The following is a 21,193-nucleotide window of genomic DNA, read 5'->3' as shown; positions in this document are numbered from 1 at the left end:
CGGGCTCCGGGCTCCGGAGAGCTCTCCCTAGCCCTGGGCGGGCGGGCTGGGAGGGCCCTCGCAGACGCCAGCTGCCCGGGACAGAGTTCACCTCAGGCTGAATCCAGGGCTGGAGCACTAAGATCTCACAAAAGCCAGTTTCTGGCTGTTTCTCTTTAAAACACAACGTGGGACACATCAGGAGTATGACAGGCAAATCGCCCTGCCCATCACAAGCAGATATAATGGAATCGAGCAATTAGGAAGATCTTGGCTGTCAGTTTCAGCTGGAAGTTTCACTGGCGGCCACAACAAAGGCTATGGTTGTGAGCTGAATTGATGAGGTTTTTGACACCCTACTCTCCCCCCAAATCACTGCATCATATATTCAGGCCTGCAGAAAGGCCCGAAGAACAAGGAATGTACAATTTTTCAGCACTGACTTCTCTTATAAATTCTTCTATCTAGTTTTCATTTCAGAGTGAACCATTTTTCTTGAGAACCAACTATGCACAAGGTAGCCAGGTCTCGCTCACTAACCTAGTAGATTGCAATCTTGACTGCATATCAGAATCACATGGCAGGGAGAAGCGGGTTGAAAAGACTCTGATGACTAGACAAGACCCCAGGCCAATTAAACCAGAGTGTCTGGAGTCAGACCCAGGCGTCAGCAATTTGGTGAACCATGGTTTTAAATAATATGGATGTCTGGACTCCATCCCAAACCATGTAAACCAGAATCTCAAGAGCTGGAGCCTGGGCATGTATGTATAAGGGCTAACAAAGTGCTAGTCACTCAATTGTGTTCGACTGTTTGCAACCCCACTGGCTGTAGCCCACCAGGCTCCTCTGTCCCTGGGATTCTCCAGGCAGGAATACAGGAGTGGGTAGCCATTCCCATCTCCAGGGGATCTTCCCAGCCCAGGGATCAAACCCAGGTATCCTGCTCTGTAGGCAGATTCTTTACCATCTGAGCCACCACAGAAGCCCTGTATGTTTATTATGCATATGGGTATATTCACATGCACATACATGCTTATACACACATGCATTTGAATACACATGTGTGCATATGCTTATGGTTATATACACATGCATACATATATGTATACATACATATACACATACACACATGTACAAACATACATATATACTCCAGGTGATTCTAATATAGTCAGTCAAGGCTGAGAACCACTTCACAGACCACTAATTCCCAAATTTGACTGCACTTTTAGAATTCTCTTTTCAACTATTCCAAACCTTAGGCCACATCCCAAACCAGTTGGATCACAAGCTCAATCGAGGGTGGTGGACTGGACACAGACCTCAGTGATTTTTGAGGGTCCCTAGATGATTCCAAAATGCAGACAAGTTTGGAAAGCACAGCACAGACTCCAACCTCCAGAAAAGCTGGGCCGGTCTTCTGTGATTTTTACCGTAACTCTCCTACAGCACCTACCATAAATATTTGTTGAACTGAATTGAATTTTTAGAGATGTCTGTTCCCCTGATGTCTTTTACAACTATGCCTTCTGGAGCTGGTGCCTTTGAGGACTGTATGAATCCAATAGGAGGTGGCACAAAAAAGAACGTACTTCATAAAAAGACGTTCTGTCTCATTAGTGAATCCGATGCCCAGGGCTCCCCCAGTCCTCACACTTTTGATACTGTCGCCCTATTTGGGATTTATCCTTCTGTTTCTCCTCTGCATAGCTTCAGACAAAAAAAAGGGGGGGGGGTGCTTTCCAGCTCCGTTCTCAGCATATTTGAAAACTGGGAATCACTTTTGGGCACTCAGGTACCCAGGGGTGAATTTAGGAACTGGAGGACTCGTCACTCCTCATTTAAGAGGAGAACAAGTGGCTTATTCACCAAGCCAGGAATGTCTTGCATTTTAAAAGCCAGCAAGTAAGATAGAAAACACTATTAATTCCTCATTCACAACTTTGATGCTATGCACCTAGATTTACCCACAAGCGAGGGTGATTTGACTCTATTGTAAATGCTCAAGGTGGGATTACTTATCATCTAAAAGATTCCTAGTCCCAATCCTTTTGTGGAAATTCTGGCATGTATATACCAAGTTTGCTTTAAAAGGAAGTAAACTGCAAAATCATTCACTAAAACATGGAAAAATCAGCTCAATACCTCATTTTGAGGTTACCACTTCATGGTTACTGCGTTAAGTGTGACCTATCTTTTGCCCACATTGACCATTCATCTAAATGCCTGATGACCAGAAGAATAAGTGTCTGTAATGACTGCTGCAGCAGGAGCCGGGCTGGGCTGAAAGAGAACCGTCCTCTGATACCAAGTCACCTCTCACTCCCTGTGTGATCTTGAGCCACTTATTTGATCTTCAGGTTCCTCATTTCTAAAACAAAATAAATACTCACAAAGATGGTTTTCTTCCAGCTCAAACATTATGTGGCTTGAATTCTCTTGTGGACAATGATATTAGTCTTGTGGAAATGGCTTTTACTATTTTGTTTTCCTAAAAATGGATTATTATGTAGGAGAAAGTACCTTGAGTATCCAATTCCATAAAACAAAGATTAAGAACTAATATATGCATCAAATGGACCAGACACAGAAAGGCTAGAGAAAGAAGAGAGATAGCCTAGGGTGATAAAAATTAATGAGGAAAACAATTACACATCTAACCATGATATAAGACAGAATGAAATAGATGCTTATGGCATGAAACCGGAGAGGAGACAGCTTGGAATATTTTTTTAATGTCCAAAATAAATGGCCAAGTTCTTTCTACAAGGGTTAAAGGCACACTGAACTTGACTTCTAGTTCTGAACTTCATGGGTAGTGAACATGGCACCCCTGATAAGTCACCTATCTTTCTTAAGCTTCAGTCTTTTCACCTGTAAAATGGGAATCATATAATACCAGTCCAACATACTGGACAGTGCCATTGTCAGGCTCAAAGGAAACACAGGCATGAGAGGGATTGAAAATATGCTACATAAGATAAGTTACACAAAAGCATGGAGGATGACATAACTGAGTCGATATAGACTTGGGTCTGATGACTCATAAAAGCTAGAATTTCCACTGAGAAAGGAATCCAGAGGTTAAATTCAGAGCTGCAGGATCTCGTATACAGTGGCTTCTTCTCTGTTTTCTACTTTCTTAATTTTCCCCCATATTTACATATTAAATAAAAATATAGGTTCATGCTAAAAATTAAATAGTACGGAGAACTATGAAATTTAAAATTCTCTTCCCTCACCTCTACTTCTGCTTCACTGACTACGCTCAAGCCTTTGACTGTGTGGATCACAACAAACTATGGAAAATTCTTCAAGAGGTGGGAATACCAACCACCTTACCTGCCTCCTGTGAAATCTGTATGCAGGTCAAGAAGCAACAGTTAGAACCTGACATGGAACAACGGATTGATTCTAAATTGGGAAAGGAGTTATGTTAAGGCTGTATATTGCCATCTTGCTTATTTAACTTATTTGCAGAGTATATTGTGTGAAATGCCAGGGTGGATGAAGCTCAAGCCAGAATCAAGATTGCAGGGAGAAATATCAGTAACCTCAGATATGTAGATGACACCACCTTTAAGGCAGAAAGTGAAGAGGAACTAAAGAGCCTCTTGATGAAGGTGAGAGAGGAAGTGAAAAAGCTGGCTTAAAACTCAACATGTAAGATCATGGCATCCAGTCCCATCACTTCATGGCAAATAGATGGGGAAACAATGGAAACAGTGACAGACTTTATTTTCTTGGGCTCCAAAATCACTGCAGATGGTGACTGCAGCCATGAAATTAAAAGATGCTTACTCCTTGGAAGACAAGCTAAGACCAACCTAGACAGCATATTAAAAAGCAGAGACATTACTTGGTCAACAAAGGTCTGTCTAGTTGAAGCTATGGTTTTTCCAGTGGTCATGCATGGATGTGAGAGTTGGACTATAAAGAATGCTGAGCGCTGAAGAACTGATGCTTTTGAACTGTGGTGTTGGAGAAGACTCTTGAGAGTCCCTTGGACTGCAAGGAGATCCAACCAGTCCATCCTAAAGGAGATCAGTCCTGGCTGTTCATTGGAAGGACTGATGCTGAAGCTGAAGTTCCAATGCTTTGGCCATGTGATGCAAAGAGCCAACTCACTGGAAAAGACCCTGATGCTGGGAAAGATTGAAGGCAGGTGGAGAAGGGGACGACAGAGGATGAGATGGTTGGATGGCATCACCTACTCAATGGACATAAGTTTGAGCAAGCTCTGGGAGATGGTGAAGGACAGGGAAGCCTGGCATGCTGCAGTCCATGGGGTTGCAAGAGTCGGACATGACTGAGCAACTGAACACCACCACCTGTGTAACCAGTTACTTCTTACTTTGCCACTACTCACAATGTCTCATGTGTCCTTCCAGAAACAAAGCTTATGATTACACCATAATCAAAACTACGTATGTATATATTCCTGATTCTACTCCCTGTGTCTATAACTATCCACCTCCTTTTCTAGGTATCCATTACTGGACAGGAAAGATCTTATTTCAAACAATCTCAGTTTAAGACAATATAGTTTTAGATTACTGAAATCTGACATAGCTTCGAGTGGTGATAATTAAATAATAATGCTCTTATTATTTCTTACCAATAGAAAAGGTGGAACAGAAGACGAGAAGGTTATTTAATATATTGTCGTGGCAGTGGTGGTTTAGTCGCTAAATCCTCAACTCAGGAGTGCAGAGCAAAACAGTATTGTTTGTTGGTGAAATAAAATTCAGCTGCTAAAGGACCTATACATAGATCTTTGCTTCTGGGGATCTGTTTCTGAATAAATCAGAGAGAGAAGTCAAAGGATTTTTTTTTTTTTTTTTTTACCTCCTCCTATTCTTTAAATGCATTTCAGGTTCAAAGACTGCTCATAAAAAGGGGGTTGTCAGGATTAACAAATTCAGTGAAAGACTCCTGAAGAATGAAAGCATGCACAAAAATTTAGAAATAAGACATCAAGCTTTTAACTAAAATAATAAACTATGAGCATTTTCCTGCTGGACTCCTACTCCTTATTGCCCTTCATCTAGAGACCTAACAAAATTAGTTAAGGATCTAAGCCTTTTATTTGTCTTTAATTTCCATTCAGCTCAAGAAAACGATAAAGTATAGGAAAATTTTTACAGTTATTTAGGCCACGACATGCCCAGAACTATTTACTAGACAAATTCTCACAGTGCAGAAAAAGAAAATTCTCTCTTTACTCTGTATACCCTAAAGTTCTCCCTGTCCATTTGATGGCCTGTATTTCACTGGCTTTATTACACAGCAGATATGTGGGTTGTTAGAGTAATTGGTCAAGACATTTTTCATTTTTGCTCCTTCTTTCTGGAAAGCTCAAAACAGTCACTATGGTTACTCTATTGTTAACATACTTCTCATCTCCTCTTCTAAGTGGTATACTGCAATCATCTCCCTTATTCTCTTCCTACCAATATAATCATTGCAGATTTCTGAATTTCTCTGTCCCTTTTATTTATGTTGAAAGAGCTATCACACTTTACTGTTCTGAGTCTTCTAAAAAGTTCTGACTATTTGGTAAAAAGTTTGGTAAAAGGTACTATGGCTACTGGGGCTTCCCAGGTGGCCCTAGTGGTAAAGAACCCACCTGCCAATGCTGGAGACAGAAGAGATGCGGGTTCGATCCCTGGGTCAGGAAGATCCCCTGGAGGAGGGCAGGGCAACCCACTCCGGTATTTTTGCCTGGAGAATCCCACGGACAGAGGAGACTGGCGGGCTACAGTCCATAGGGTCGCCAAGAGTTGGACACAACTGAAGCGACGTAGCTCTCACGCACACCATCACAGACACGTTCTGAAGGCAGTGTGCAGCTCTCTATGACAAGTACAGGAATTTGCTCAGCTGACTCTGTCGGAACTTCCCGTGGTTCTACACATGTTATTGAAATCACAGCATATTATCTCTTATTAGCAGACAAAACGGTCTCAAAATGGCTGGGAAAAACCACAGCTTCAAATAAGTGGAAAATCTGATGTTAGAGATATATGAATATGGCCTTGATGTCAAAATAATTATACCTCTTTAGAAAAATCAGCTTAAGAGTCTAAGTTACTGGTAAATAAAGGAAGCTGGCTTGTACCGAAATGAATCATGCTGAAGGAATTAATTCACTTCCTTTCAGGCTCAAGAGTTTTCAGATGTCTTGATTCATAAGTTCTTATGGTTGGTGGGGTTTTCTAGTAGTTCTGCCTCCAAAAATAATCATGAGGGGGGCACATTTTCTGGGAGAATAGAAAATGTGTTTCTTCAAAATTAATTAAGTCATTTATCATTTCTTCCAAAGGGATCAGTTACAATCTAGAATTACTCAGGAGTGGACTTGTTGCTTAAGGACAGTTATTCTTTTAATTATCTTTTAAAAATATTTGTGTATTTATCAGTTTATCTCTTTGGCTGCTCTGGGTCTCAGTTGCAACGTGTGGGATCTAGTTACCTGACCAGGGATCGAACCCAAGCCCCCTGCATTGGGAGTGCAGAGTCTGAGCCACTGGACCACCAGGGAAGTCCCTAAGGACAGTTATTAAAAGCTAATTGGAGGGTTTCCATCTCTAGAAATATGCATAGTTATATGCAATATGTTACAATAGTTATATGTAATCTTTCCTACGTGTGAAATATTGTAAAAGTAAATGAAAATCCAAATAAGCTGAATAAATCATCATGGAATACACAAAAGGTAAGAGGTGGTCTCTGAACAGGTGGTGGGGGTACCCTATCCCCACCACACAAGCCTTTCTAGAAGGACAGATCCCTGATAACATACCTTTCATCACTACACCCAATGGCTACACTTCTGACCTGCAGTCCCCTGGGCAGAAGCAATTTTCTGAGAGGACAGTTCTAAGGTTTTCAGGGAAAAAAAAAATAAGATCCCCAAATAAACACAAGAGCCCTCCCCCTTCAAAAAAACCAAAGGAGGCTCTGGTTTGGTGGGAGGGAGGGCTTCCTGCCATTCTGTGCCCTTTCACCCAACCTTTTCAAACTCAATACAGAGTTTGAAACCCATGGTAAATTTCTCTGGCTTCATGAAAGCTGCTGGGAAAACATCTATAAGGGTTGGATTGAGGCAGGGGGAAAATACAATTGGCAGCTGATTTTGAGAAAACATAGGTAACCATATGCCTTTGAGAGGCCAGAAAGGAACACAGAGCTTCTTTTGAAAAATAAGATTTAAGAAGAGTCCTCTGGAAAGGCCACCCCGAGCCTTGTGGACACAACAGGTCAGTTTCCGCAAGGAGTAGCCTCGGCCAGGGGTGAGAAATTCCGCTTTCCAAATGAAATGCTGGGGCCCATGCTGAAGGGAAGAAATCTCACCTAGCTCAAATATGGTCTAGTTTTTTGTTTTACTTCCTAACAGTTGCTGGAACACAAAGCATCTTGCTCCCTCATCAGGGTCCTTGGTCCTAAATCCCCATCTCTCTGCAGGACAGTATGAATGAGAAGGAAGAAGCCGAATGGAAACATGACTGATGGGGATCCAGAAGCAACTCCTAGAACCGTTTTCTCTGCCAAGTCACCCACTTTATTAAGAAAAGCCTGAGGAATTCGTCTCTTTTATATAGGGAAATATATCTATATTTAGCTATATCCAGTTTGTGGAAATGTATTCATCCCAACCTCCACTTTCCAGTTACAATCCAGATGACATACTAGGAGTGGATGGAGGAAGTTCCCTAACCATGAGCTAGCAAAGAGAAGCTGGTATTCCATGCTCTCCCATCAGTCTCTAAGACAGATGAGATTCACTACTGCCTCCTTCCGACAGTGATAAACTGCATAATTAGAACCAACCTTCCCAGTGACCACAACAAAGAAACCCAGATGAAATGCTTTAATTATTCCTAGAAGTTTCCCAGGTGGCGCTGTGATTAAAGAATCCAACTGCCAATGTAGGGGATGTGAGAGACTGGAATCTGATCCCTGGGTCAGGAAGATCCCCTGGAGGAGAACACGGCAGCCCACTCCAGCATTCTTGCCTGGAGAAGCCCATGGACAGGGGAGCCCGGTGGGCTACAGTCCATGGGGATGCAAAGAGTCGGACACGACTGAGCGTCTGAGCACACAGCACACAAAAGTATCAAAGAGCTTACAAGAGAGAGGGGGATTCAGGCTTCAGATCTGGAATATGAGCCTGAGATGTGGCCCTAGGTCTTAGAAGCCACTCTTACCGAGTTGGGGAGAATCTGTGAAGCAGGAAGAGAGAACTGGAAAGCTGAGCATCACCTTCACAGCCTCACAGGGTCAGGGACCCAGAGCATCCGCAAGGTTAAAGCCTGACAAGCCTGTGGTTGGGCGTGACTAAGCCCTACAAGTAAGAGAAAACAAAAAGTAAACTTCCAGTCATCTGAATGCCCTAGAAAATCTCAAGTGCCCAAATTGATCTGGGATTGCTGATACCCGGAAAGCCGGCAGAGGTTGTTTAAAAGGCTCTCTAGAACTCTTGTCATGTTTAGTATCATTCAAAGCCTCAGATTACTTCATTTCATCAACCTTCAGTACTGCTAATTATATGATGCTCTATTTTTTTTTAGGTATGAGCCAATGAAAAAGGGGAAAATGCTACCAACTGTAAACGTACATGTCGATCAACTGTAAATTACATCTGAATTTCAGAGATTAAAATGTGAAAAAAAATGCACTTAATTGATGAAATATGGTATTTATACAAATATTTTTTTTCAAAACCACATCTAACACACATTCAAAGATAACAAGGCACACGAGGAGATACAATGACATAAATACAAACCAACATGAGAATTAGGACAAACACCAAACAGAAGAAACAGACATATCCCAGATGGAAAAATTACCAGACACAGAATGTAAGACAATGATACAGTACATAACTGTGCTCATGGTGATAGAAATTGGGCTTAAAATTTTCAGAACAAGGAACCAGGACTATATAAAGTAACATTAAAGATCTGAAAAAGAGCTAAAAATTCTAGAACTGAAATTCAGTAACTGAAATTAAGAATGCAACAGATGGATTTAACTGCAGATTAGACCCAGCTGAAGAGACACAGTGAGACTTAGAAGATAGGTCAGAAGAACTACCAGATGTAGCTAGGAGATATAAAAAGGATGGAGAAGCAGAAGAGCGGCTAAGAGACATAAAAGTTAAGAAAACGTTTAAGGTAACAAAATTACCTTACAACACAAAGTTCTCCCAGTAATAGGCAGTGGAGTAAATAAAAAGTTGCTAGTTTTCCTAAACCCAGCTTCCTCAAAGACTAATGGAGGCAGATCACTTTGGGGAAGACTCAGAGGTTGGAAACAATGGTTGAAAGTTATAATGCTGTGGACTTCCCTGGCAGTCCCGTGGTTTAGAATCCACCGCCAATGCAGGGGACACAGGTTCGATCCCTGGTCCAGGAAGATTCCATATGCCATGGGGCAACTAAGCCCGTGTGCCACAACTACTGAGCCCATACGCCCTACAGCCTGTGCTCTTCAACAAGAGAAGCAACAAGAAGTCCATGCACTGCAACTAGAGAAAGTCGACACATAGCAATAAAGACCCAGCACAGCCAAAAATAAATAGATTCAATATTGTGATTTACAAGGAACATGTATCTGCCTGTTCCGATGAACAAAATATGTTTTCCATATATATGGTCTTCATATCAATGGTTCCTGGCTCATAGCTCCCCAAACCCTTGGAATTTCCTGAGCCATATATGCAATGGCAATATCTTTTGTTAACAATATTGTCCTTTGTCCTCAGATCCTGACATTGCTTCAGAGCCAGAAAGGTGAAATGGGTGTCTCCGTGTTCATAATAAACCCCATTCCAGCACACCTGGGTTTGTATTCATGAGGTGATTTTGGAAAGTACCTAGGGATGGGGGCTGGTCGTCAAGGAAACCAACCATGGAAAAAGAGATGGAACTTTCAGTCCCACTCCCTGATTTCCAGGTTGGGGCGAGGAGCTGGAGATTGAATCAACCATCAGTGGCTGGTGATTTAACCAATAATGCCTTTGTAATGAAGCCTCCATAAAAATCCAAAAGGTTTGGAGAGCTTCCAGGTTGGAGAACAAGAATGCTTCCATATGCCACCATGCCGGGCCCCAAACTCCACAAGGACAGAACCTCCTATGTTAAGCCCTCACCCTGGCTAGCTCTTCATCTGGCTATTGATTTGCATACTTTAATATCCTTCGTAATAAAACAGTAATCTAGAGAGTAAATGGCTTTTCCTATGTCTGTGACCACTCTAGCAAATTAATTGAACTCAAGGAGGGAGTCATGAGAACCTCTGATTTAACTTCCCTGGTGGCTCAGACAGTTAAGAGTCTGCCTGCAAAGTGGGAGACCCAGGTTCAATCCCTGGGTTGGGAAGATTCCCCTGGAGAAGGAAACGGCAACCCACTCCAGTATTCTTGCCTGGAGAATTCCATGGACAGAGCCTGGAGGGCCACAGTCCATGGGGTCACAAAGAGTCAGACATGACTAAGCGACTAACACTTTTCACTTTTGTCAGAGACACAGGTGACAACCTGGCCTGAGACTGGAGCTGGAGGGCAGTCTTGTGGGACTGAGCCCATAACCCATCAGATCTGATGCTATCTCAGGTAGAGGGTTAGACTCAAGTTGAACCTCAGGACACCCAGCTGGTGTCACAGAGGATTTATCAGATGTGTGGCAAAAACCCCATGTATGCTGGAATTGGTGATCAGAACCCTTTAAAAGGTATATGGGACCATGGTTATTTTACCTCTCTGTGTATCACTCTCCTCATATCTAAATGGATATAGTAAAACAGTACTCACTTCACAAAGTAAGGATTGAGAACTCAGTGCCTGGGAAGCACTGAATAAGTGCTCCCTGCCTGCTGGCTGGACAAGACGATGGAGCTCCCGGTCCACCCGAGCCTGCTTCGGGAATGGAACAGGCAGCTCCATCACTGTGACAAAGAGTTCAGCCTGAAATACAGCCTGTGACGTATTGCAACTGTGGAACATTAGGGTTAGATGGAACCCTTCATAAAATATCCATGCAATCAGAGGTTTATTGTTTTCCTCTTTAAAAATGGGTTTTCTACAAGCAGATCATTTTTTTTTAAAGCACTAAACCCAAATAGAAAAGTAGATAATTAACAAAAAATACAAACAGGTAACAATTCTTACGGAGAAAATGTTTAGCCATGTTGGTAACCAAAATGCAAATGAAAGCAACATATTTTTCACTTTAAATAAATAGTTTAAAAAAATAAAAGACCCTGTGTTGTCAATGATGTGGTAAAATCATTTCCAGTTCTGGAAAGCAAAGTATTAACATGGTGCTTTCCCCTGGCTGACTAATTTCACTATCTGAAAATATTTACTAAGAAAACAATCCTAATTGTTAAAAAGTATGAGTGCAAAGCTACTCACTGTCATGACACAGTGATCAGATTTGGGAGAAAATAATGGCCACTAGTAACAAAATATTGTAATAAGTTAACAGGGTTCCAAAGCACTGAACTGCATAGTCACTAAAAATATGTTTACAAAGCATTTGTAATAACATGGAAATTGCTTATTACAATATGAGCTGAGAAAAAGCAAGATAAAAAATTAAAATTATATGCATGGGCTTCCCAGGTGGCGCTAGTGGTACTCGCCTGCCAACATAAGAGATTTAAGAGATGCAGGTTGGATCCCTGGGTCTGGAAGATTCCCTGGAGGAGGAAATGACAACCCATTCCAGTATTCCTGCTTAGAGAACTCCATGGACAGAGGAGCCTGGTGGGCTACAGTTCATAGAGCAGACACGACTGAAGCTACTTAGCACAGCACAACACAGCATCATCTCAATTGTGTTTAAAAATGAGCTGAGGGAAAAACACTAAAAACAAACATGGCACAATGTGATCAGATCAGTCTATTACAGGTAGAAGGGTCATTTTCATTCACCTTGCTACTTTCCATAATGAACCCTTACTCCTTTCCCCAATAGGGAAAGAAATGTTTCATTCTCTTTACTGTAAAGACAATATAAAACATTAAAGAAAGTTAAAATTTTTTTCAAATATTTTATTGAGATGTAATTGACATGTAACACTGTATTAGTTTCAGATGTAAAACAATGATCCAATATTTGTATATATACCAGGAATGTTCACCAGCAATAAGTCATCACCAGGCATAGCTACAATTTTTTTTCTTGTGATGAGAATGTTAAAGATCTACTCTATTAGCAACTTTCAAACATATAATACAGCATTGCTAACTATAGTCACTGTGCTGTACATAGGAAGTTTTATAAAACAATCTCGTTCCACTAATCCAACTGTTTCAGTTTTTATTCAGTGCGACCTGTACATGCACACACCTTTGGCACAGATGTAATCAGTCTGAATCAGTGATTAGTTCTATCAGGATTAGGCAACATGGAAATCAGACAAGTTATCAAGCTCTTTTCCTTCCTGACTCTTCCTCTGCCAACATTCACCTAGAAAGATGGAAAGCCTGAAATATAGAGGGGTTTTATTTGTTTGTTTTATTAAGTTTTTAAGTACTCGAGTTATTTCCCCAGTGGTACTGAGTGTCCGAGAGAATGGGACAAACTCCTGACTCCTTGCTCAGCCATGGCCCTGACCTCTGTGTGACCTTGGAAAACCACCTCTCAGCCTCAGTTTCCCCATTTACACAGTGGGGCAGGGAGAGCTGGTCACTGACCCCCAAGATCCCTTGCAGGTCTACATTCTTAGATAATGTGTAAATTTGACTCCAACTCTCCAAACTGATCTTGATTCTTGAAAAGTTTTATAAAACTTGAATCACTTCAAACAGAAATAGAAAAACTACTAATTTTTCAAAGAATCCCTCCTACATCAAATTTTCTAATAAGAGTCTTTATTTTTGTTAAATGTAGACAATGGCAATATTGGCAGATCAGTTTCATGCAGAGCCAGGCACATTTAGATACAAATCATAGCACTTTCTCTTCCTCCTTGAAAATAGGTCAGTTTAAGGAAAAAGACTGTAGACGAATGAAAAGCCTGAAATATAGAGGGGTTTTATTTGTTTGTTTCATTAAGTATTTAAGGACTTGAGTTATTTTCCCACCTTGCCCCCAGAAGATATTTCCTATCTGGCCTGTTTCAATGACAGGAAAAGTCTCACCCCACATTGGGGTGGTCCAAGATAGAAGTCTGAATCCAAATCTTACTGTAAACTTTTCAACTATGATTATAGTGACCCCAAAAAGAGTTTCAGTCACTTTCGGAAGCAATAACTTGGGCAGCAGACCAAACTCACTTACAAGGCCCATTAAGTTACTTCCATTTACTGGACAGAACTCAAGAATCCTGCTGCTAAACTTGAACGAGCCATGCCCCTTCTTCCATCCCACAAAGATGCGGTTGCTGCTAACGCTGTGGAAGTTCTACTTTTGAAGGCAGATAGGAACAGAAGTGTTGGCTACCCTGTGCTCAACCATCCCGTTTTGATCCCTGTGCTCTCCTGAAGTCAAGTCTTTGAGAAGCTTCTCTCAGTTCCTGACAGTCACGGGTAGCAGCAAGCCTCTATATTCCTGTTTGTGCAGCCACTGCCATCAACGATGCCCAGAGCCAGCTTCACCTGAAGAGAATGAAACTGAAAACTCAGAGCCCCATCCAGGGCCAGTGACACTCACGTGGTCATTGTTTTTCGTAAACAGGACAGTTTACACAAGCATCCGATCCCACCAGAACTGGATCCTCGCCCACCACTTCCCACCCCCACTACCACCCACCAGCCACTGTCCGAGCAGTGGGCTGGGATGGCCCTGTGGGCAATTGTGGTTCCCCACAGTGGTTCTACTACCTGCATTTCTGCTACATAAATCAAACACATGCTAGGGGAAGAAGCTGAGAGGTGTCTTGTGTTTTTTTGGGGGGGAGGGGGGTGGTTGTTGTTGCTTTGTCTCAAAAGATTGACTGATGACCAGATTAGGATATGTGACCTGCAAAGGATGTTTATTCTGATTTAGGAAATTATTCACATGGAAAATCCACAATGTACATTACACACCTGTGGGCCTCCCAGGAGGCTCTAGTGGCTAAAGGACCGGCCTGCTGATGCAGGAGGTGTAAGAGACCCAGGTTCTATCCCTGCATCAGGAAGATCCCATGGAGGAGGGCATGGCAACAAACCCCAGTATTCTTGCCTGGAGAATCCCCCGGGCAGAGGTGCCTGGTGGGCTACAGTCCATAGCGTCACAAAGAGTCAGACACGACTGAAGTGACTCAGCACACACACACACCTTATATTTACCAAGTCACCCATCTTGAAAACCAAGTTACAATAAAGGAGGCCTCTTCCAGAAAAGTGGGAATGGTAACATAGTGCTGTACAGAGTGACCAGTACCCTCAGAACAGCTATTCACAACAGGGGTGATTCTGCTCCCCAGGGGACATCTGATAATAACTGGGGACACTTTCCATTGTCACAACTTGGGGAGGGGACGTCGGGTGCTACTGGCATCTAGTGGGTAGAGGCCAGGGCTGCTGCTGAGCATTCTACAATGCACAGGACAGGCCCCACAACGAATGTCCCAGCTCACGACACCAAGAGTGCTCAGGTTGAGAATCCCAGCCTTAGAATAATGGCACATGTAGGGAAGGAAGAAAGAATCCTGTCTGGAAAAGGATTAACCTTTAAACAACAGAGCGAGTGAAGGCCGGGTTGACAGCACAGGCAGGACTGCTCTCTGACCTTGGCCGCCACGCCGGCCACCAAGCAACGAAGGCTCCAGACTTTTGTGGATTGTGGGCCCACAGGGACCTTTGCCAAGACTGGCTACACGAGGAGGTGGTAGCAGCAGCATTTCAGAAGCACCAGGAAAGGCACTTCGCCTCCCCAGGTACCTCCAACAGCCACTTGTCTATGCCTGAAATCTCATGGTGGATAAGGCCTTTTGTTCCATAATGAGGTTTAAAGTGCAAGGACCCCTGGAAGACAGAACAGTGACCTACACTCCTAGTCAAGAGAAAGGAGATGATGACAGGTTGGTTTTGTCCTGAGTTTTCATACAGTGAAAGGCTCTGAGGAGCTGAAAGTGGTAGAGAGGGAGAAAGGTCAGGCCCTGAGGAAGTAGGGAAAGGTGGAAGGAATGGACAATCCAGGGTTCTGGAATAAAAGTCACCTACCCTGCAGACTACGCCTGAGCCTCCAGGGAGGGAAGGATGTAGAGAAAAGACCAAGTTACATTCTTGGCTTTGAAGAAGATTACAATCAAGTTCGGCTCAGGTGAAAAAAACCCTAGGAATGTTGGAAAGAATGGTAGGGATGCAGTGCTCCCTGCAGCTGGAACAGGAGACAAGGGTTCTCACCAGCCACCAGCCATGGGAATTACAGTGAACGCCAGGCCAGGCTGGGTGAAGCCCCCACCTGACACCTCGCAAAGCACTGGGCACAGAGCTAAAGATCGGGCAGCGCTTCGAAACTCTTCCAGATGAAGAGCTGTCAGATTTCTAAAGTGCTCGAAAGATGGTTGGTTTTCATCACCCTTAGGCTGACATCCTTTCCATCAATTTAGAAGGGAGGTCTTTGTTCATCTTCTTTGCCTATCTAAATCACATTCTGTCTTTCAAGGCCAGTTCATATTTTTCCCTGTAATTCCTGATTCCGACTTTTTTTTTTAATTAGAGGATAATTGCTTTATAATGTTGCGTTGGTTTGTCATACAACAGTATGAATCAGTCATAAGTGTACACATGTCCCCTCCCTCGTGCCCCTCCCTCCCCACCCCAGCCCGCGCCTCTAGGTGGTCCCAGAGCACCGTGTCAAGCGCCCACTTTTCTGCAGCGACTTCCCACTGTCTGTTCACATATGGCAGCGTATGTTTCAGTGCTCCTCTCTCAGTTCACCCCACCCTCGCCTTCCCCCGCTCCCGTGTCCACAAGTCTGTGCTCTGTGTCTATGTCTCTATTCCTGCCCTGAAAATAGACTGATTTTGACCTTTTTTTCCCTCCCTCCTCTTATAAGTACAGGGCCTCCAAGTCATTCATCTAGTGCTTACTATACTTCCTAGCTATCTTTCATAATGGGGCTACTTCCAGAAAAGATCTGAAGGGGGCTTTCAAGTTCATAACAAAAAATTAATAACTTGTAGTTTAAAAAAAAAATTTTTCCCCCCAAGGGCGATTGGAAATGATTTGGGAAGAAAAAGATCAACCTACCAAGAAGCTAGGGAAAAGCAGTTACCAGAAACTTCTGGAGGCCAAGTTAAAAAGACTTAGGCCACCTGATTTGAAGAACTCACTCATTGGAAAAGACCTTGATGCTGGGAAAGATTGAAGGCAGGAGGAGAAGGGGATGACAGAGGATGAGAGAGATGGATGGCATCACCAACTCAATGGACATGAGTTTGAGAAAGCTCCGGGAGTTGGTGATGGACAGGGTAGCCTGGCGAGCTGCAGTCCATTGGGTCTCAGAGTCAGACACAACTGAGCGACTGAACTGAACTGAAGTTAAAAAGACAACCATACTAGACACAGAGAATTTCTCACTGTCTGATAAAGGAAAGCCACAATTCCATGAGCATAGAATTTTGTTTTTGACGTTAAATTCTAGGAAGACTTTGCTCCTAGCTTTTCATGTACGCTGCCCAAGCCACCCGTTTATGTGCTTATCACAAGAACTCCAACTAGACTACATCATACCTACTAGTCTACATTTTCCTGATAACAGCCTATCAGTTCAGTTCAGTTCAGTCGCTCAGTCGTGTCCGACTCTTTGTGACCCCACGGATCACAGCATCCCAGGCCTCCCTGTCCATTACCATCTCCCAGAGTTCACTCAAACTCACGTCCATCGAGTCGGTGATGCCATCCAGCCATCTCATCCTCTGTCGTCCCCTTCTCCTCCTGCCCCCAATCCCTCCCAGCATCAGAGTCTTTTCCAATGAGTCAACTCTTCACATGAGGTGGCCAAAGTACTGGAGTTTCAGCTTTAGCATCATTCCTTCCAAAGAACACCCAGGACTGATATGCTTTAGAATGGACTGGTTGGATCTCCCTGCAGTCCAAGGGACTCTGAAGAGTCTTCTCCAACACCACAGTTCAAAAGCATCAATTCTTCGGTGCTCAGCTTTCTTCACAGTACAACTCTCATATCCATATACGACCACTGGAAAAACCATAGCCTTGACTAGATGGACCTTTGTTGGCAAAGTAATGTCTCTGCTTTTGAATATGCTATCTAGGTTGGTCATAACTTTTCTTCCAAGGAGTAAGCGTCTTTTAATTTCATGGCTGCAGTCACCATACAACAACTATATGCCAAGAGGCTGAGGACCCATGGTTTTCTTGCCAATCTGGATATTCCAGTGTGTCTCAAGATCCCATCAGAGTAACAGACTCATCTAATCTCTTACTAGATAGGACCCTCAGACCATTTGATTCTGCCTCTATGTCCCCAGCCACCAGAAAGATAGAATTTTAAAGCCACTCTCAACAGGGTCATGGTTTGGAGCCAGTGGCTGAGTGGTCTAACTTGGCCCTATCTTCATGCTCCACCCCACAAGCTTCCTGGTTTGATTGTCTTTTGTCTTTCTGTCCCCACCATAGACTTTCCCCCCTCTAAGTGTCAATGCTTTGCCTCATTAACCTTTGATTTCCTGCAATAACTACCACCGTGCTTTGCACAAAGAGAACCGCCTCCTCCCTCCTTCTTTTTAAAGTGAGGAAACTGAATTGGAAAGAGGTCCTTTTCATTATTCTGCCCTGCTCCCGTCTGATAAACCCCTCAAGCTGGAGTGTACCAGACCAGCTCTTCCTACACCACACAGCAAGCAGTCCGGGAAGGTTAAAGGCAGGTTACCAAAGGAATTGAAGGGTTAGAAGACATATTTTGGCTTCCTTGCCTCGACGTGTCCCCTGCCCCCAAAGATACACTGGGCAGCCCTTCAGCAACAAAACAAAGAAAAACGTCCTTGTACGCTGTAGTTGCTCGGTAAATATCTATTAAGATACGGTCAGAGCATCGGTACCGTGAATACAGTAAGTACTCAATAAACTCCGCTAAACTGAAAAGTTCGTAACACACCTGCTTTGCACACAGTAGGCGCTCCATTAAGTATCTCTTGCACACAGTAGGCCCCTATAAAAGGCTATTAAATTAAATAGAAGCAGACGCTCGCTCCTCAGAGAACCCGGGCAGAGGTGACATTAATCAAGTCCCAGACACAGATCCGTGAATGGCGATGCGCGTTTCGAGGAAGCGTTTCCGAGAGTGCGGGAGCGGCGCGTGACGGCGCGCGGCCGCGGCAGACATCCCACTCTTCGGCAGGCGGCCGACCCACTGCCTGCTCCCCAGCATTGATCAGTGATCGGGATCTCTTCCCCACTCGGGGGCGGGAGACAGCTGCCGCCTCCAATTGTCACTTTGGGCTTGCACCTGGAGCTTCCGCCAAGGTCCCCCTCCCGGGGATATCGGCCCGCCCGGGCTTCTCCCCGGATTCCGGAGAGTTACCGGCAGAACAAAAGCAAAAAAAAAAAAAAAAAAAAGGCAGCCGGGATTCCTTTTCTGACGGAGGGCAGCCCGGAAAGAGGCTGGGGGAGCCGGCCGGGGACCACGCTGTGATGTCAAATCTCCTCCGCCTGCAGCCGCCCGCCCTCCCGCCGCAGATACGCGTTTGGGGTTCCCCCAGCCGGGAACGCGGCGGGGCTTCCTCCCTCTCAGGCGTTCGGAGCCCCCGCCCTGGGGCCGCGAAGGGGCAGAGTGGGCGCTTCGGTGGGGTGGGGCGTAGGGGGCGCTCTATTAACCCTGAACAAGACAGGGAGAGGGCTGGAAAGCAGGGTGCTAGGGGACTGGGGCAGACCCCATAACCGAGATCCAAATCTGAACTTACAGTGCGAACTGCCCCTCGGTGCTCCAGAACGCGCCGAGCAGTCCTTGGAGATGGGGGTTCCCTCCCGGCAATCGGTCCCCACGACCTCCTCCCCTACACCCCCTGCCCCTCCGCCCCGGGGGAGCCCACCGTCCACTTTCACGTCCAAACCGCCGATCCAGGGTCTACACCCGCGCGCTCAGTCGGCGGAGCAAGGGGTCACAGAGGGCGGCGGCGCCGATCCCACGGGAGACGTCCCACCGCTCGGAAACTCGCGAGTGTGAAATCGGCTAGGGTTTTTGTTCAGGAATTTTTTTTAAAGGTGTAATGAGGACTGCAGAGAGAGCGGGGAAGTGTCATTTCTTCCTTTCTCTCCGGCTCCTCGGGAGCCCGTGGAACTCCGAGAGGAGCAGGCTGCCGGGAGAAGAAAGAAGACGCAGGGGGGAGCCACTTACCCAAGGCAGAGCCCGAGAGCGCGGCGGCCCGGGAGCGAGCGGCGCCTTTGTCTGCGGCCGCGGCGCCGGCGCGCTCTGCCCAGTCGGTCCCAGCCCCGGCGCGCGGCGAGCTCTCGCGGGCGCCCGGACAGCCCGGCGCGCGGCTCCGGCTCCGGCTGCCTCTCTGGCCCCGGCCCGGGTCCTCGCCGCCCCGCGCTCTCCGCCGCGGCTCCGCCCCGAACTGGGCCCCGCCCCCGGCCCGCCGGGCCCCCACCTGCTGCGGCGGCGGGCGCGCGGGGGAGCCCGGCCTCGGGCGGCAGGGGGCGGCTGCCTCCCCCGCGCGCCCGGCTCCCTCCTCCCGCAAGCCCTGGGGCCGCTCCGCCGCGCTGTTCCGGGGCGGAGCGCGCGCAGTGTAGACCGGCGTTCTCCGACCCAGCCCTCTCGGAGGCAACCTCACCTGGGGGGCCTGGGACTCGCGTTCTCTGAGTCGAGCCCAGCTCCCCGGGGTAGCTGCCCTTCCTGCCTTGGAGCACGCTCCCCGAAATCCTCCATCACCTTTGGAGCCCGTCCTCACTCCTCCCCGGGGGAAGGGACCCCCCTGAGCTCTGCCGCGAGGGATGGGGCGGCGGGAAGCGGAGTGCTTCTGCGCTCGGCCGAAACCCTGGCCTCTCTGCCGGGTCCGCCCCGCTCTGATGCGGCGGCCGGAGGCGGGGACGCCCGGGAGGAGAAGGGGCCAGCCCGGACTGGGTGGCGCGGGAGAGGGGACCCCGCCGAAGGTTGAGGGGCACCGAGCGCACGTGCACCAGTCCAGAGCCTGGCGCCCGGGCTGTGAATCTGTGCTCCTTTGCACGACCGGGATAAAACTAACAGAAGGGAAGCAACACTTAAGAAGCCAGAGAAAAGGAAAGCAGAAGCCACTAGACCTGTACACTAGTAATAATTAGCGTTTAGGTGGTGCCTTCGGGCAAATCCAAAGTGTTCCACACTGATTAGGGGCGTCGCTTAATGCGTGCGCCGCAGCGGGATGGATCGAGAAGCCGCTTTTCTAGGCAGAGAAAAATACGATAACCTAAATATTGTATAATGAGGTCACTAGTGGCTTTAGCTGCCCTTGAGCCCTCCCTTCTCCCAACTTCCAAAGCAATCAGTGCGAGAACTTCACTTCGACATTCTGGAGGGTCTGCCATGTACTCTGGTTCTGCTTCACGCCCCCCTCAGCCTCCAGGGCCTCGTACAATTCCAGGTGTGTAATAGGCGCTGGATAACTGTTGAAAGAATTACTGTGTGAATCATATAACTGTGCTAATTGTAACACGGGCAAAAACAAAAAATTTAAATTATGAGATTATATTAGAAATATGCATTAAGTGGTTAGAATAGTGATGTCCATGTGAAGGATAATAAATGGTAGCTGTAATTACTGTACAGATACAATTGCTATTAATTATATGTGTATAGGTAACAGGTTTAAGTGTGTGTGCTTAGTTGTGTCCAGCTGTTTAGGACCCTATGGACTGTAGTCCACCAGGGCTCCTCTGTCCATGGAATTTTCCAGGCAAGAATACTGGAGTGGGTTGTCATTTCCTTCTCCAGAGGATCTTCCTGACCCAGGGAACGAACCTGTGTCTCCTGCGTCTCCCGCATTAACAGGCAGATTCTTTACCACTGCTGCCACCAATAGGTTTAGGAATAGATTCTAAATTAGAGACAGCAGTGATCTGATCCTCATTAACCTAAAAGAATACACTGGGATAAGGAGAGAGTGTGCAAGAAGCAGATATGTGTCCATCAGTGGTGAGACATTCCAGTGTATCTTCCCCAAAGAGAACGCTTTAACATTTTGCTTCTTTAATTTTCATTACAAATAAGTGTTATCAATTCAGTGGGTAGGCATAAATCTGAAATGCTGTGTGTTGATTTATTTCTTTTAT

The 21,193-nt window shown here is 45.6% G+C and overlaps 1 protein-coding gene across 4 annotated transcripts in view; it reads right to left on the bottom strand.

Moving 5' to 3' along the window:
* The window catches only part of MAPK4 (mitogen-activated protein kinase 4), a 173,301-nt gene extending 153,380 nt beyond the window's left edge, over window positions 1-19,921 (bottom strand). The window contains exon 1 of one of the 4 annotated variants that reach the window (XM_027525651.1): window positions 19,818-19,921. The gene's annotated coding sequence lies outside the window, so the exon portion shown is untranslated. The other 3 variants (XM_027525650.1, XM_027525647.1, XM_027525653.1) reach the window with 3 other exon arrangements.
* Between the last annotated feature and the right edge of the window lie 1,272 nt (window positions 19,922-21,193).

This window comes from Bos indicus x Bos taurus, chromosome 24 (genome assembly GCF_003369695.1).
Source record: "Bos indicus x Bos taurus breed Angus x Brahman F1 hybrid chromosome 24, Bos_hybrid_MaternalHap_v2.0, whole genome shotgun sequence".
In the NCBI taxonomy this organism is placed as follows: domain Eukaryota; kingdom Metazoa; phylum Chordata; class Mammalia; order Artiodactyla; family Bovidae; genus Bos; species Bos indicus x Bos taurus.
This window is presented reverse-complemented; position numbering and strand designations above follow the sequence as displayed.